This window comes from Passer montanus, unplaced genomic scaffold, assembly GCF_014805655.1.
Source record: "Passer montanus isolate IOZ18808 unplaced genomic scaffold, ASM1480565v1 scaffold102, whole genome shotgun sequence".
NCBI classification, from domain to species: Eukaryota; Metazoa; Chordata; class Aves; order Passeriformes; family Passeridae; genus Passer; species Passer montanus.
The window spans coordinates 1063108-1081966 of NW_024356727.1; the positions used below are offsets into that span (position 1 = coordinate 1063108).

The window sequence follows — 18859 nt, forward strand, 5'->3', positions numbered from 1 at the left end:
TTAGATACAGAACTTTTATTTTTTTTCTGAGAATCTTTTAAAATGCAGAAAAGGTGGTCTGCAATTAAATTAGGATGAAAGACATACCTTGTCAAATTCTATGGTGAAAAACAGGGACAAAAAAGAGGCTTAAGGAGAAGAAAGGAAAATAAAAGGCACCTTGGTGAAAAATCTCCTTGATGTCTGCTGTCAGCTGCTGGATAAAGTCATGACTTTTCCTTCAGGAGAGCAGGGCTTCATCTCCTATGGGTCATGCTAGAAGGCTCAATTAAAGATTGTTTTCTCTGTTTCTCATGGACAGGAACAAGGAATTGGATATTGTGCAGGGTTTCCTGTTAAATCAGCTTTCACCTCTGTGTCTGGTGTATTTGCCACCATTGCCAGCAGTGTGAGAGGGAAAATGCTGAAACTCTTCCCAGCTACTGCAAAAAAAAATTAACCCTATCCTGGCCAAAATGAGGACAAGGTGGTAGTCTCTGGTTGCAAGGAATTAATTTTTGCCTAGTATGATGCAACTATGAAGAAAGCCAAAGATGTCCTAATTTCTTGTGCTGTTTTGTTTTGTTTTTTTTTTTCCTAGAGACAGTGGTGTTAGGCTAAATCTTTCAAAAATCAATAAAGAACAAAGGTTTTCTTTGCTTCATTTAGACTAATCAAATGCACTTCATCAGGAGTTGTAAGGGGCAAATCAAGACACATTTTAAAGCCTTCTGTAACATGGTCCTAATGGATTCATAGTCTGTCAGAATTCAGGGAATTTCTGTAGAAAAGGGTTTCAGTTGGAAATCTGTGACCTACTATAGTATAATTTCCAGTATAAAAATATAAGTAACTAAAAAAAAATACCCAGCTCCATGGTGTCTTACTCTTATAAGTAAAATTTTAATCAGACTATATTTTATACTTGTTCTACACAAAGCTCAGGTACGATATGTGCCATTGACCAAAAAAAGAGCATATGTACCTTCATTAAATTTCTTTCTACCTTTCTTTAAATAAACAATGGTGTTAGGCCATGAAGCCTTTATTTTCAAGCAATCTGTGAAACAAAACATCTGTTTACTTTCACTCATAATTGCTAATTATGTTTATTACTAATAAACCTTTCCTTTACAGATGGCTTGTGAGGAAGAACTTCAGGTCCAAACACATTTCCAAGTCTTATTTTTCACTGACCTGTCCTCAAGTAACTCCTTCTCCCATCTGCAAACCAAATAAGCACGTTTGCCTTGCCATTTGCTTAGGAATATTCACTCTTAATCTCAATTACATTTCAATGTAACGTGTATCCATAGGCACCAAGCATGTAATGATCTCCAATGTAACTTCCAGTCAAGTAGGAACAGTAAAGGATGTTTCTACTTTATTCTCAGGAGCTGACATGCAAATGGGCTTAGGATTTCCTTTAAAAAAAAAGATTTGGGAAATTCTTTGCTGATGAAGAGAAACTAAGCCGCAAAAGTGGCAGTTTCCTGGACTTCATACAACAAGCATAAGGACTTCTGTGAGTTTTAGATACTTCTAAAACTGTAAAGAGGGGAAAAAAAAAAGAAAAAGGTAAAGACAAACAATTCAGCTTGGGACTTAGAAAGCTAAAGCCATCTAAATTCTGACTCAGCAGCAAAATCCTTTATAACATCTAGTTTTAAGCTAACATTTCGTCTACTTTCTGTGTGTGACTAGAGATTGAATAACAGTCCACATCATCACACTGACCATTAGCTGTCAAATACTATGTGAGTGGGCCCTTAAGGCTATTAATTGCAGCTCTTGCTACAATCTATATAACCTAATACACAGTCATAATTTTGATATGTTGGCTGTTATGAAGTGGATAGCACTACATATACTTATAAAATACTAGATATTTTATAAAATATCTACCTAAAAATTAATGTAAATCCTAATTTAGTCTCCCAGGGAATACATATAAAAAAATAAAACAAAATAAATTGAGGTACCACCCTTTGAAATAAGTTGACTCTTAAGATAAAAAACCAATTCTGTTCTCTTGAATAACTGAATTTTTGTGGTACATCATTGTCAAACTTCATGATATATTTTTTTAATATTTCAAAGCAAAAATCATTATAGATTTCTATCTTTCTGTTATCCTTGAAAATATACATTTTAGTTCTTGATGTCAAGGCAATGCTATCCAATTATCAGAAGACTTCAGCAAAGACAAGATAGTTAAAAAGGCTTTCCAGATATGGTAAAACTCTTCCCTGAAGTGGGAACTGTTCCCTGTGGTCTTCCATCATTCAAACTGCATATGGAAGGCCCCTCCACCTAGCTCCTTGGGAATTGTGCAGAGGGAGCTCCAGTGGTCCCATGGGCACTGGAGTTTTAGAGGCAGCTCTTAGACTGTTGTAAAGAAAAGGTTCCTCATCCTTGAGAAATATTTCCCTGGGGCGAAAGATTATGTAAGTGAAATAAAACAAATCAGAAATAGTCAGACTGGGGTGATATTTCGCTCTTTTCCTCTGCAGTTGATGGCAACACCATCTGCTCAAGGATTTTCTGCAAGCAGGCTGAATTCATTGAATAAACTGTTCACTCCAGATTGTTTGCTCCGCTCTATATAGCAATCTACAATTGTTGATTAATTAAAGTGCATAGTTCCCCAGCGAGAAAGGTATGCACTGCTATTACAGATGGGGAAGCCAAGGAACAGAACGTTTGTCTGATCTATGAAAATTAGCTGGAGAATTCAGTTTTAAACAGTAGATCACTGGAGGAACCTTTCCCCATCATTACATAGCAGCTTGAAATATTCTCTCATATGGTTTCTATTTGCTTTTATTTTGAGCAGTAAGAGCTTGAGGAAGGGAGTGTCCTAAAGGGCTGTTTCACATCCCTTCACAGAATCACAGAATGTGCCGAGTTGGAAAGGACCCATCAGGATCACAGTGTCCAGCTCATGGCCTTGCACAGGACACCCCAGAAGTCACTCCATGTGCCTGAGAGCATTGTGAAACCTTCTAGAACTCTCTCAGTTTTGGTGCTGTGACCATTACCCTGGGGAAGCATCTACAGCCTCAAATGTTAATTAATGAAAAATATATTGTCATCTGATTTTAGACTTCCTTATCTGGTTTATACCCTAAATTTTCCTTAATCAGAGAGTTCTCTGACTAAATGAGCTTGAAGACAAAATGAAGTCTCTCAAAATGAAGACAGTAACACCTTCTTTCCACAGAAGAGCTAGAAAATAACTGCAGACTTCTTATTTACAGATTATTTGCATAGAAATATTTGTTTCATGCTCTGTGTGCAGTTTGGGTATGTACAGCTTTGTAAACTGCATTTGGATTAGCATGGATAAATTTACATATATAGGATTAAAAATTATGAAGGTTATAATCATTGCACCCCTAGGCTTACTCTGTAGTTTGAACAAGGATGGTTATATTTCAGTATTTCAGGAAAGAAAAGGTATTACTTTTATAAGAAGCTTTGAGCATTGAGAGCTACGGAAAAGAGTGCAGGTTCTTGGCAGTGAAAAGGCAAGTCCCACAGCATGGCTGAGTTTTGCAGAGCACCTGCAATCAGCAGAAGATGCAGACAGCGTAAAGCGTGTGCTGATTTCTGCTGTGTTTGCCAGGGATCTTGCTGTCACTCTGGACCATGGGTTGCCATTAATATGAAAGCACTCAGCAGGACCAGAAATACCAGCGTAGGAAATAGAAACTCAAATGATCTCTCTCATGCATTAGAAACAAAATTAAATTAAGAGGACATACTGTGTAGGGTTAGAGATGAATGGTTTAAAGGGTGGAATGAAACATGTGCCCAGTAGAGCTGGGCAAGACAAGATGATGGTTGGGTCAGATGGGAGCAAAGCAACATCTCCATAAAGAAATTATCATTTGGTCCTCATTTCTTCACAGCTTTATATAAACAAACTTCGAGATAAAGCAACACACTACTCAGGCAATGAGTGTGTTTGAATCATGATTTTTAATTCAGGACAAGCATTGTCAAATTAAGAAGAAAACTGCAAAACATACTTAGGCAAAGACATCAGAAAGGGAAGAGGATTATTTTGTAACCTTGCCACATTTTGCCTTTGCAAAAATGTTATTTTTCAATTGCTTCATTTACTCATGACATATGATATTAATTGATATGAATTGATCATATTCCCTTTTCATGATTCATAGACAGTTACACCTCTGACAAGTTAATTCTTCATTAACTGGGTTTTTTTACTTTATTTTAACATTTTTTCTATAACAGATACTAAATCATTTTCTACTTTAGTTCTAAATATAACATGTTCTATTCATCCCACATCAAGAAAATTATCACTTCTTACATCAGCAATTTCAACTGGCCACTGCTGCATGAAAATCAATGCTAACTGGGAAAATGCCAAGTAAACCAAATGGTATTGGCTGTGTTATTTTTGCATTGTAATAGCCTGTCCCCAAATGTACAATACCCTTGACAAATAAGTATATCAGGCTAAATTCTGATCATACTACTTCTGGTGCAGATCCAAACTAAATTACTTTAATAAGCCGAAGGACAAATTTTCCTTTCATCAAACATGTAGGTTACTGGTTTTATTCCATGTAAGATGCTAATGCTGCTTGGTGAGGTTATGAATTGTGGGAAAAGTGTGGGAAGAGCTAAGTTAAAATAATTCATGGTTGTTCTGAGATGCTGGAAAGAAAGTAATATTTATGAGAATACATGTTATACTAAAGCCGAGGGCTTGATGGAGACATGAGTTACCTAAAATTTAGGAGAACCTTAATGATACCAGCATGTTTTGTGCAGTGTAACATTTTCAGAACTGGAGTCTTGCTGGCTTTGGCAGCAGTCTAATAAAGAAACTCAAGTTTCTGTCTCAAAGATCTTGCAGTCCAAGTAGTTGTGGAAGGGATGAATACATTGATGAAAGAGATGAAGGGAAATAACAATTAATGTTTCAACTATAAGTAATAACATCAACAATATATTCTGATAAACAGGTATTGCTTAAGGATGTCTCAATGTAAGATCTCTATTTATCATGCAGGAAGTGATAAATGGTTTTTTTGGGTTTTTTGGTAAGAGAATGGACACCATTGCACAGTAGTTTTTCTCCTACTAAGACCATTAAGCCCAGAAATTCAGAAAAAATTAATATATTTAACTTAGTTTCCAAGAGAGTGATGGACATTTGAAACTTCTATCATTCAGAAATTGATATGCACACACACACACATACACACACACACACACACACACACACCCCACGCTTGCAGTCTTTCTTCAGAGAACACAGCTTCCTTTTCCACACTATCTGCTACTTCAGTGGCATTTTATTTTTCACTTTGTGCTGCCTTGTCAATCCAGGATTTGAGTGTTTTTCTTGTAAATAGTCTCATTATTTTTTGCTTATGAAGTGTTAAAATTTCCATGCAGCAAAATGTTTTGTACAGCTGTGTCGCTGCCACGCTGCTTCACTGTAAGCTGTTTGACTTATCACTGTTGACAAAAGCATCCAGCTTCTTGTACACACATAATGAAAGCCTTAAATGTTTTCTGAATATCTATCTGAAATATATTACTTCTAATAAAAAGAAATCCTGTAGATTTATTGTTGAGACTAATGGTGTAAAAAACCACTGAATTATCTTAGTGCTTTGGTAGTGTAGGCAGTGGGCCAGTCTGATGTGTATGTTATATCTACTCTGTGTTTTTTTAAACTGTGGGACAGCTTTTAGAATTATGCCTGTAACTTCAGTCTAGTCTGGACTAAAACATCCTGACTCATGATATATGCAATGGAATATAGTTTCTCCTTGGATCTTTCAGGATTGCAATGACTTAATGATGGCATTACAGCAGAACCACCACATTGTGCCGTTCAGTGGTGTCAATATACTAAAAAAAAGCAGGGTGGGGGACAGAAGTTTAGTTACTAAATACTAGCAAACATGCACATAAGGAAGGAACTGGCTTGGAGGATTAGACTCATTCCTTGCTCTTGCTTTGTGATAGAAACCCTAAGGAGCAAAAGTGTTTGGGTAATTCACAGCCGCTCTGATTTACAGCTGTGCTGTACTTGTGGGTGGCTTGCACACTTTTCATTTCATGCCAACGTTGTGCAGTGGTTCAGAACTAAGTTTTTTTCTTCTCTGTTCTTCCACAGGCATCCTTGGAAGCTGACATCTCTTCTTCCAGCTCTGGGCTCAGCTGCCTCAGCCTGGCTCTCTTGGACTCCTCTAACAAAATCATCTCCATTCCTTGAAAATTTCTTGTGGTTCATTTCTGCACTTGATCCTGTCTGAACTTACTTTCTGGTGTGTAATATCTTGAGTCATTAGCAATGTCATTGTTCTTTAACAGCTGTTTCAGCTATTAGGTTCCCTAGCAGCCATTCTCAGTCTTACACACAGTGATACTGGACTGCAACATAACAAATGTTCAATGTCTCCTTTACATTATCAGAACAAGGTTTTTTTGTTTGTTTTTTTTTTTTTTCCTCATTTCTCTCTGAAGCAATCCCTTCTTTTGGTTTTAATGAATTGCCTTAAGTTCCTCTTTCTCTACAATGTTATAGTGATTGAAATTTGGAAGCAAAAAGCCAGAAAAGTGCCAGATTTTATTAAAGGAATCTACGTTATGCCTTAAAATCTTGTGGCAAAATACAGCGTAGCTATAGTTGGACCTTGTGTGATTTTAAATTTCCAGACCTATGTACCATTAAGAACAGAGGTAACGTGGATGAGTATTTGAAGTTTTGAATAATATGGAGCTCACTCAGAAGGCTTCAGAAAAGTATCCATTGCTCAACTCACATACATATAATATCTCTCTTATTCTAACAGGTGAACTGTGTCACATCAGTGATTTCTAGAAAAAAGTCACTTTCTAAGCTGTTTGGTACCGCATGACATTTTTCCAAATAGTTTCTATTAATGCCTTTGTTATGTGAATCTCAAAGATATGTGCATCTCAAAAATATGTGCAAGTGTTTCCACGTGCTTAGACCATGTGTGGAATATTTTTTTCTGGCATTTTCCTTTTTCATATTTTTCAGTAACTTTTTTGTCTGTCATCAAGGTTCTGCCATGCTGCCAATTATAGAAACAAGAGTGTCTGACTCTGTTACCAATGTATTCAAGCTAGTTCAGTAATAAACCTCATGATTTAATTACAAAAAGCAGGGAAAGTTTTATTTGTCCAGAACACCAAAAGAGGACTGAGCATAGCAAACTGAGCACAGTGCTGGAGATGAGCTATAAAAAGAGGATAATTGCTCATTAAGCATTAAGCTCCTCTGCCTCAACCCAGATTTAAAAAAAAAAATTATGGTATATATTTATATGATATATAAAAACCTTCATTGGATGTTTATTTAACTATATATCTCAATAGGTAGATATAAAAAGATGTACAGATAGGTGAAGTTGCAAAACCATTTCTCAAAGGGTATAAATTACTCATTTCATTAATATTGTATTAATATCAAGGTAACACCACCCTTGAGTTTAGACAATCAGCCGTGTGGTTGTTTCTCATAACCCTTGAGGAAATAGTTTTGTTCCCCTTTTCATGTTATGCTACAACCTCTTCCCAAATAATTAAACTGAGTAGAGCTGGACTGAAAGGTGGTTTGAATGGGACATGGAGAAGGTGATAATGCTCCCCAGAAAACAGTCATCTGAAAAAAAACGTTGTCAGCTTCAGTGCTCCTTACTCTGATTTTCTCTGCTTCTTTGAAGGTAGAGGCATATAAAACTTGCTAATTTTGAGAAATGCAAGCGACTTCATTTGGAATATTTAAATGGAGCAATTGATTTCTTTCTTTTATGATTGTCAGTTTAGATTAAATTATCCCTTGTAACCATGGAATCGTAGAATATCCTGAGCTAGAAGGCACTCACCAAGATCACTGAAGTTCAGCTCATGTCCTGTCACAGGATATCCCAAGAATCACACCATGTACCTGAGAGCATTGTCCAAACACTTCTTGAACTTAGTTGGTGCTGTGACACTGCCCTGGGGGGCCTGTTCCAGTGCCCAACTACCCTTCTGGTGAAGAAATTATTCCTAATATGCAACCTAAACCTCCCCTGACACAGTTTCATGTTGTTCTGCTGGGTCCTTTCACTGGTCACCAAAAAGAAGATGTGATCCTCCACTTCCCCTCATGAGGAAGGTGCAGATTGCTATAAGGTCTCCCCTCAATCTCCTCTGCTCCAGGCTGGACATGCCAAGTGACCCCAGCCACTAGTCATATGTCCCCTACAGACTCTTCACATTCAGTGTTCTGATATTATTGTCATAATACACTTTTTATAATTTGGTGTCCAACACTGCACACAATATTTAAGGTGAGACCTCCCCAGAGCAGAGCAGAGGGGACAATCCCCTCCCTTGCCTGGCTGGTGATGCTGTGCCTGATGACCCCCAGGACAGGGTTGGCCCTCCTGGCTGCCAGGGCACTTCTGATTCATACCCAACTTGCCATCAACCAGGACCCTCAGGTTCCTCTCCAGAGCACAGCTTTCCAGCCTCTCATTCTTCAGTCTGAATATTCAGGGTTGCTCCATCTCAGATGCAGAATACAGCACTTTTCTTAGTTAAACTTAATAAGACTGGTGATTGCCCAGTCCCACTCCTGGATTTGTCCAGGTCTCACTGTGGAGTCTTTTTGCCTTTGAGGGTTTCAACAAATCTTTTCCATTCAGTATGGTCCCACAGGATTTTCCTCCTGCTACTGTAAGTTTATATTAATCTCAGGCCAACACAAATATAATGTTCACTGGCCCTGCCATTCCTAGAGTTCCTTTTTTCCTCATTGTTAAATTAATGCTGAAGTATTCTTAACAATGTCTTTGAAAGTCAGATGTATAAAATTGCTGTCAAGAACAGGTTTAAGCACCACCATCCAGGTGCACATATTCAAGCTACATGGGGAACATCAATCAGGCAGAAAAACAAATGAAACATGGTGTTTGATTTTATATGTTATAAACTCAAATCTATTTAGGGAAATGACCTGTTGACAGTATCAGATTATCAGTTGCATAATCATTTAAAGGACTGCAGTGAAATTATAGCAAATATGCCTTCTAAAGTGCTGGTTATGACTGAAAAGTTTCACTGTAATAAGTCATCCTGGGAAGGGATCATGCAGAACAGTCATGGTTTAACGACTCTCAAAATGTCTCAGGTGTGAAACAAAATTAAGCAACAAAATACACAAAGGGCTAGAGTCTGCCTACTAATAATAAGCAAATCAGAGTTATATGTAGAAGTAGACACAACAGCTAAGTTAGTGTTATTCATAAAAAGTTCCACAAAAAGTTCCCCAGAGTGGAATACTGATATGTAAGCCAATGTGGAAAAGCATGAGAGTTTATAAAATGTATAATAACAAACAATAAAAGTTTATATTGCGAGGAAGCAGCTGAAATGCTGAAAAAGTATTTTCTGAGGAGAAGCTTATGCAGCATGTTCATTCATGCATTCATTTTTGCATTCAGTCACCAAAATTAGATATGTAGTAAACATAGAGTACACATACTGGCTGTGAAACAAGGTACAAAGCATGAGAATTAAACAGTTTGAGAAAACAAGGAGACTCAAGATGGAGCAGAGAACCAGGGCAAGGGCTGAGCAACCAGCTCAGGGAGAGCTCCATTTGCACTTTGTTTTCAAAGAACAAATCTTATTTCAGATTATCCCTTCCTTCATGACACCTGAGGTGCTCATTCCCAATGGGACTCTCAGATCCCAGCCCCATCAGTTCTAGCCTTTGTTTTCTTGGTCTGGCCTTGCTAAATACCAAACATGGTGTTCAAAAGTGAGTGTATTAATATGAAGTCAGATCTATCTTTGGGTTGCCATGAAATGTTGCTTTACCTTCTCATTACTCAGGCTCTACTGCCTGTAATCTGCTGGAGCTGACTTTGTAAACTGGATTTTGGGTACTGAAAACAATAATTAGAGCAGCAGGCCCATGGCTACTGAATATAAAGCTTTTCTAGAGTCAGGTTGTTATTTTTTTCCTAGGTGTGATGGTTTGTAAGCATCAAAGATTGAAGGGAGTCAAGAAACTGTGAAGATTCCACTCTGAGTTTTTTTCTCAAATATTTAGGCAATGAAAAATTTCTTCCTCCATACAAAAATGGCAGAAAACAATGGCAGTATTCTCAGACACCTCAAGACAAAATGGAACAGAGACACAGCTAATTTCTGTTAATGAGCAACTTGTTTGCCTCACAGTGCAGTGCAGGCGCTAGCATTAATAGTGTGAATGTTAAAAACTGTGGGAGAATTGAGGTTATTCACTCCTAATTTTAACATTATAATGAATACCTCACTCCTCAAATGTACTGAACAAATGAAATTACCCACTCTGTATTTGTCATTACACCACTCATTAACATGGTGATAATTAATTCTGTGTAAAGTTTCACAGTCTGAGGCACTATAATAATTGATATATTAACAGGCTTTATGTGTCATTATTCATGCTAGTGCATCTGACTTTGGATTACCTGATTGTGGTATAAAACTGAACATGCCGCTGCAATGATCAGCAGTCAAAATAAAAATTGTTCAGTCATATAACATGCAGTATATCTGGGAAATATCTGTTAAAAATATAAGTACTTCAAAATGTGCCTAGGAGTTTGTTTCTTCATTCTTTCACCTCAATGTCTGTATGTTTCTCCTTCTGTTGGCCTCTTGATTTCTGTTCCCATAACAGTCTCAACTATCTTATATTTATCATATTTGTTAATCCTATTGGAGTGAAGAACTTTCTTTTTCTTTATAAAAGCTTTGATTCAAACAAAAACAATAGGTTAATTACTTCTAATGTTTTTTTTTATTCTCTCTGGTCAGAATCTGTTGGGTTGAAATTCTTATTAGGAACTTAAAAACCATGTTGAGTAAAATGTCATATGTGGATTCATGACTGTCTCTAAGGTCCACTGGATTTTGACATTCCTCAGAGGATATCAGAACTATGCAGGAATGACAAATGGCAGTGGAGAGACATCAAGAAGCTAGAGCTAATTCAAATTTTACCCTGTCAGACCTTAAGTGAGTTACCCTGCTGGCAACTAGCAAAGGTTGGAGACAGATGTGATTCTGATTTGTGGAGATCAAATGCAAATTTTGGTGCCCAGACTTTTGATTCAGACTCTTGAAAGAAAGCAGTTGCATGGCCTGGTTTTATACTGTAAGTTCCTTGTTGTAGATGACGAATACATTTGCATAACTTCCAGAGACACCTAACTCCTAATGAGACAGCAGGTAATTTCACTTTTGAGGGAAAATTATAATACTTCTAGAGCAAGAAAATATTTTCAGACTTGCCAGAATTCTTCAGCTTGTGAGGGAAAGACCCATACCAGATCTCAAAATGTTGAGTATGAACTGTACAGCTTAATTGTTAAGAAATAGTATATCTAAACCCCACATGGGCATTCATTCAGGCAACTAATGTCATAACTCTCTTTACAGGCCAAAAAATGCCAAGTCCCCTCTTGACAGAGTCCATGGAGCTCTCAGTCATTTGAATTTGCATTTGAACTTTGAATACTGGATCCCTGACAAATCTTCCAATATTTTGATATTTCTGAATCTTTGTGGTGTCTTGGCTAAAGCAATAATTTTTGGTACTTACTTTCTGATGAATTTTCAACAAATCTAACCATAAAAATTTAGGTAAGGTTACAAGCAACTGCTGGGATGGGATATTCTAACCCCCTCCCATATTTACATTTTCTACAGAAACTCTGGCATTTTCTGACATGAAACAGAAATATCTCCATCCCCTCCATTGTCTTCTCCCTGCATCTGACTGTTCTCAGAGCATCTACAGAGTTTAAACAATTTATTCAATGTGAAGAGAAACATACATACAGTTGGAAAGAGGTGTAAAAAAAAAAAAAGTGTCTGGTTTTTATCAACATCAGAATGGGGTATATTCCATTCTTAATTTTTTGCAGCCTCACTCCACTGAATAAAAATGTGGGAAGTGAAAAAAGGTTTAAAATAAGTCTTGGGGATACACTGGGGTAAATTCTGTAACCACAAGTGAGACAATGATGAACTTCGTTATCTCTTCAGAAAATACATTCAATGTTTGAGATAATATAATTTTAAAATTGTGCTTTTTACCAGGTAGGATTTCAAAAGCTCTCCCCCTTCTCCCAGAAGCAACAAGAGAACAACTCATATTTGAAACAGCCACTGTCCCCAAATCCTGTTCTCACAAAGCTTGATAAATTTATCTTGATTCCTCACTCAGGGGAAATACCACAGAGCCACCTCTAGCACTATTTTCAATTAATAATTCCTGTGATAGGGATCTCTTAAAAAAGAAAAAAAAAGAAAGCAACAAACCAGAATGACACAAAAACCAAAACACAACACGAGCAAGAAATCAACAACACACTCACCCCAATAAAAACCCAAACAAAACCTAAACCCCAAAAGAACCAAACAGCCTGTTCATCAAATGACACTTTTGTAAATTTTTTTTTTTACCATAGCCCAGCTGACCTAACCAAACATACTAAATATCATTTTTGTTAGCCCTGAATTGGCAAAGCATCTCTGGGAGGAATCTACTTTAGTAGCCATATCATTCATAGCATTAGTTTAATCATTACAGCTGGTGGCTTTCAAAGAACCAAAATGAATTGGGCATACAAGTCTTGCAGAAGTTTGGAGAAGTGGATATCAAAGGACTGAGATGCTGTTTTAAGCTTCCATGGCAAAATGTCTTTCGTTCCTGAGCCTGGATTCAGACTGCAGGCCAAATCCCAGGCATCACATTTACAAATAATAACTGAAACCTCCTTCCCTGTAAACGGGGTAGATTCGCCTAGAAGTTGTTAAAAGGATAGGCAGGGTATTTCTAATTCCACTTTTCAGGACAGAATATGTATGAAATATAATTATTTGGGGGATCAGTACTTTTCTTTTTAAACTACCTAATACCTCACAAAAGGAAAGGGGAAAACGTGTTTACCAAGTTCCAGCCTGTTAGTGCCACAAAATTAGACACCTGAAAATAACTTTGTCAATCAATATCTTCATCAAGGTCAACAGATTGAGAGTCATTAATAGGGAAATTGGTGCCAGTGACACAGTAAATGAAACTACACTAGGTGGGGGAAAAATTAGCATCTTTTACAATGATTGTTTTCAATAATATAGTGCATTGCATTAATTTAAACAAAGAAAAGGAGAAAATAGGGGGGGGAAATCCCATCAGGACATGCTACAGATAGGATTTGGAGAATGCAGATGATTTTCCTGTGTGTCTATTGCAATCTTTAATCTCAGAATAATTAATTTTTCAATAAACATACATCATTATCCAGTTCATGTTTCTGTGCTAAAAAGTATCTTGACATTATGATAAAATATCCAAAGATTAATTTTCAATTTTATGCCTATTTTGTAGATTCAGAATAATGAACATTATTCAGTAATTGAAAATAAATAGTACATATTTAATAAATATTTGGAATTTTTCCTCCCAGAAACACTGTAAATTGACAGGAATCAATTTCAGACCCACTCTTAGCATAACGCTGAAGGAAACAGGTCAAAGCAAAAATACCATGCAAGTACTGTAAATGTTTGTGGTGTGAATATATGAGGATTGGAATCATGCCAATTCAGCTACAATTTCATTGTATTTAATAAGTTTGATCCATACACTGCCTGCATCAACCCAACATTTTTATCTTATCCAGTCTAAATTAATCCCACTATTGTGGGGTGAAAAGTGATATTCTATAGTGGGAATGACCTAAATGAGCCTTTATGGCCCAGCCCCTCAGTCACGTGTGCAGCACAGGCCCTGTTAAATTCTGAGTTAAGGTTTAGGCTACAAGGGATTTAGAGCAGAAACAGTTAACTCAGCATCACAAAAAATTGAAAAAACCACAGATAGTGGCATCTGTTATCAGCTATGAGACCTGGCAAATGCACCTGGTAAAAAGAAAAGAGAGGCAATTAATCAGTATCAAGCACTACATTCAAAAGTGATGGAGAGAAAACAATAACAGTATGTGGTGAGGCTCTTCATGAGGATCCTAAACAAATTTGAGTTTATTTTGTCACAAATTGAATCCAAAAGAAATCCAGACAAGGTTGGTAAATTTTCTCAAAGGCCACTTAAACACAGGGGACGAGATAAATGTTAATCTGCTCTCTAGTAGGCTGTGATTTTACTGGAAATTCTCTCTGGGTTCATAGAGGAAAATTCAAGGCTAACACAAAATACATTCCTGTCAGGATGACAGGATACAGCTGAATAGCTGGGAACCATCTGTCACACCTAACAATAAGTTACATATCATCTCCCCACCTTTTTTTTTACTTTTTTCTTTTAACCAAAATAGTTATCAGTTTTTATTTTAGGCCAAACTGAGAGCAGCTTATCCATAAAGTTGATCAGCTAAACAGTGTAATAAGGATATTATGTGATTTATAGCTTATTCTAGGTAGTTTTAAAAATAATTTGGTTTCTCCATGGTCTTACAAAAGTGCATTTAAAAGCTAAAAGCAGGCCTATGGGATATATGACTCTGTGTCCATTAATATCACATTGCAAAAACCCCATTCCAGAAGACACAGATAAAATTCCCCAGTGTATGTTCCTTCTTGTTAATGGAACAGATTTTTAAAAACTTTTTCCTGCTACAGAAATAATTCTACTTAAAGGCAGTATTACCTTTCTGCTAGGTACTCAACATCCCCTTTCATGCTCTACTACTCTTGGCTGAGTTCATCAACATAAAGATTGTTTATTAGAGCTTGGCTCTGTCACATAGAATTCTTCAAGTTTGACTGGTTCTAAGCTTTGCAGCAATTCAGTCTTGTGCAGAGACACACCTAAATCCAAATTTCCCATAAGACGCAGAGAATAATCATTTTTTTCAAGCCATGACTGATGAAGCACAGAAAGTTTCTCACCTTATTTCACAATAGACTCATGGAGAAGTCTTCAGTATCCAAAGCATATTAGTTTTGGATCTGAACCTCTCCTACCACAGAGAGGTGTCACAATGTCCAAGCTATAGTGGGAGCACGTTTAAAATGACACTGAACCTGGATAAAAATGCATAGAGACAAATGGAGTGGGAAGAAAAGTTCATATTTCCTGTTCAAAGCTCTGCCCAAAAGGGAGATATTTACATTTTCTTCTCTGGCTTCTTCTAGCCTTTTGAATCTTTGTCCTGGATAACCCATAAAAAATATGTATTGTATTCCACATGTTTGTGCCAACCTGCTCAAAATTATCACTGTCCCATTGAGACCCAGGGTCTGGAAGCAGATCTGGGGTTTTTCACACTGAGTGGTCTGAAGTCCATTTGAGAGACAGGGAACACTCACACAGAGAGTTCTTTTTGTTCCCTCCTGGCTTCAGAGTGGAGGCAAAGCCTCTTTAGGTTCTCTCTGGGCTACCAAAATAGTTGCCTGCGGCAGGTTCTTCAAGCCGAGGCAGTGAGAGGCAGAGGCTCTCTTTTGGGCTTTGGAGAATTTCAAAACACCTTTTTTCGGCCACTGTTGTCATGGCAACTCTGTTCCTGGGCTAGAGGAAGATGGTTTCTTTGGACCTTTTTGCTACTGCCACTTGGGACAGCTAGCCTGAGATGTCAGACTCTTCTTTCTACAAGTTTTTTAGCTGTTGCCCCTGTTCCAGCCACTATTGCCAATGGGACCGCCACCACCCCCTGTCAGGTGACATGGAAGAGGCAGCCCAGCAGCATTGACTCTTGTTTTTGGACAAAAAAGTATTTATTGTAGGTTTTCAGTTCTATCGCTGTTGTCTTCTAGGTGAAGAGGGGGTTCTGTAATTGTGGAGGCTCTGTTGGTGTTTGTTTTTCCTTTCACTTCTCTCTCCACACATAGTTTGGAGAAGGCTTGTCCACCATCTTGTGTTTGGCTTCTAGAGAGACCAGCATCTTGTTTTCTTCCTTCTCAGGGAGTCCATGGGATTCAACACCTTTGTATCTGGTGCTCATTACTGTTATCTTGGTTGTTGCTTTTTTGTTTCTTGCTAAACTCTTCTTTTCACTTAGGTCTTTTCTCAGTTGTGTCTCTTCATTGGTTAAAGAAGAGTGTTTAAAACTAAAGGGAGGTCATATTGAAACCTCTTGTCTACATAATTGTCTTAAAATAAAAAAAAAAATCTTGCTTGTTTGGGCCAGTCTAATACATGGGATGAAGCTGGGATGAATCTGGGATGAAGACTCATGCTTTCCTAGCCAGAGGCCACTTCAAAACAGAACCTCCTGTTACATGCCATCATACATTGGACATTGCTTGGCTATTAAAAAAAGAGATGCCAATTGCTGCTTTCTTTCTTGCTAAGCAGTTGGTTGCAGATCTCATCACTGAATGCAAAAGTACACAAAGGTACACAACTTTTAGCTTGCTTCTTCATGAATTCATTGGAGACCTTGGCAGTTTCTTGTCCCAACCTCAAGTTTCCTTGAGCCCCTTGTAAGAAGGGCCTCATATTTGCCACAGACACAGGCATCTAATTCAGCTGGGCTGTGACACCCTGCTGCTGCAATAATTGTCTTATTTTTAAGTGTTGAACTGTGCCACAGGTGTCTGTCTTCACCAGCTGGAAATCAAACCAGAAATGTTTAATTTAAAGCACTGACTGCTGGCAGGAGGAAAAGACTTTTGGCTTTGGAACCAGGAACTCCTAATTCAGAGTAGCCAGGGAGAGCCTCAATGAAAATAAACCATGTTCCAAACAAGGCTGCCACCATCAGCCAGGGATTTGACAGCCCAGATGAATAAAAGCAGAACTATTTCTGCATTAACTCTGTTAGTAGGCTGAGCCTAAGTCAAAGCCCACAAGGGAGACCACAGATGAGAATTTTCTCATGAGACAATCCTTCTTCCAGCTCAAAGTGTCCTCATGATATCCATGTCCAGCAGAATCAATCCCTGGTGGCTCCAGGATGAATGTGCTGCTGGTCAAGGCTGGGACGATTAGAAAGGGTGGTAACACCTCTGAGATAACGGATTTGAGAAGAAAAAAAAAATGTTGTTGCACAATTGTAACTGTGGCCAAAGAAAAGCAAGGTGAGAACATGGAAGAGGAACTGCTCTGGAGACATCCAGGTCAGTGGAGAAGGCAGGGGAGGAGGTGCTTTGGGTGCCAGAGGTGAGATTCCTCTGCGGCTCGGGGTGCAGACCATGGGAGGAAGCTGGGCCCCTGCAGCCCATGAAGAACCCTGGGAATGCAGAGATTCACCTGGAGCCCAAGGAGGAGACCCACACTGGAGCAGGTTGCCTGGGAGGAGGCTGTGGTTCGGTGGGAGGCCTGTGGTGGAACAGGCTCCCGACAGAGCCTGCAGACCCGTGGGGAGAGGAGCTCACACTGCAGTGGGATTCCTGGTAGGACTTGTGACCCCATGGGGGACCCACACTGGAGCAGCCTGTCCCTGAAGGACTGTACCCTGTGGAAGAGCAACCCGCATTGCAGCAGTTTAGAGATACCCTGTGGAAGAGCGACCCGCATTGCAGCAGTTTGCAGAGAATTGTTACTCTTGGGACTTACATTGGAGAAGATCCTGGAGAACTATCTCCCATGGGAGGGACTCTGTAGAGGATCAGGGAATGGACTTCTCTCCCTGAGCAGGGAGAGAAACCAGGGGTGGTGAACCGACCAAATCCCCCATCCCACCCCCCTGCACCACTGGGGTAGGACATATAGCTGGGCAGAAGGAAGGGGCGGGGAGAAAGAAGCTTTTAAAGTCTCTTTTTACTTCTCATTATTCTGCTCTGATTTTGTTAGCAATAAATTCAATTAATTAGGCCTGTTTTGCCTGTGATGGTATCTGGTGAGTGATCTCTCTCTGTCCTTATCTCAGCCCATAAACCCTTTGTTATATTTTCTTCTCTCCTCTGTCCGGCTGTGCAGGGGAGTGATGGAGATGCTTTGGTGCATGTCTGGTGTCCAGTCAGGGTTAACCCACAACAATCATTTATGTGACTTTCATGCAAATAACTGTTTTAGTGATTAGAGGTCTAATAAAATCATATTACATGCAAACTCTTTATTAGTCCTTCAACATGGACCTATGAAAACTATTAAGTGTTACTGCTAAGCAAAAAAAAACCATGCAAACAATCTGATTTTCAAATTGGTTTTCCATGATAGTGTTTCCTAGTACTACAACAAACAAAGTTTGTTATCTGAAATAAGAAATTTGAAAAAAGTCAAGCTTGTTCTATTTCTACAAAGACATTAATTTTCTTCTTATTGCTTAAATACTGCAACTGTGTTTCTTTAACAAAACCATAAAAAACATAAAAGGTAGTATTATTACAATCATATAAATAATAAAAACAATGTCAAAATTAACTCAATTTAATGAAGTTTTTATCAGTCATTGCAACATCTTATTCTCCCAGCAATCATTGAAATTTTTATCTGGAGAGGTATCACCATACTAGTAGACAAATAATTCCATGCAGTATCTACTGTTCAGGAAAATTATCTGTATTGCAACATAATTATCTCAGATGACATACTGACTGACTTCTAATTACAACAGATAGAGCTAATTACTGTGGTTCATCCTGTAAATAGCTCAGCATGTATCTTTATGAGAATTCAGTAATGACACATTGCTCAGTGGGACGGTATATGGAAATTGATTCCCAAGATTTTTATGCATAAAATTCTTAATTTTTTAATGTGTGTATAAGTTTTCCTTCAAGCAAAGAGTATTCAGGGGCACTCAAGTGGTGCAACCCTGCATGGTTGAGTTTTTTGGACAGTGTTCCCAACACCTTGACAGGAACTGAACCCCAAATTTGCCAGCCCACTCCCTTAAATAGATTTCTTTCT

The 18859-nt window shown here is 38.2% G+C and overlaps 1 long non-coding RNA gene across 1 annotated transcript in view; it reads left to right on the forward strand.

Annotated features, from left to right (window-relative positions):
• LOC120506195 overlaps positions 1–10127 on the forward strand; it is a 67958-nt gene extending 57831 nt beyond the window's left edge. The window contains exons 2-3 of the long non-coding RNA XR_005628444.1: positions 6149–6299; positions 10021–10127. This is a non-coding gene — a long non-coding RNA (uncharacterized LOC120506195). The remainder of the gene's footprint in view (positions 1–6148; positions 6300–10020) is intronic.
• Positions 10128–18859: the final 8732 nt, after the last annotated feature.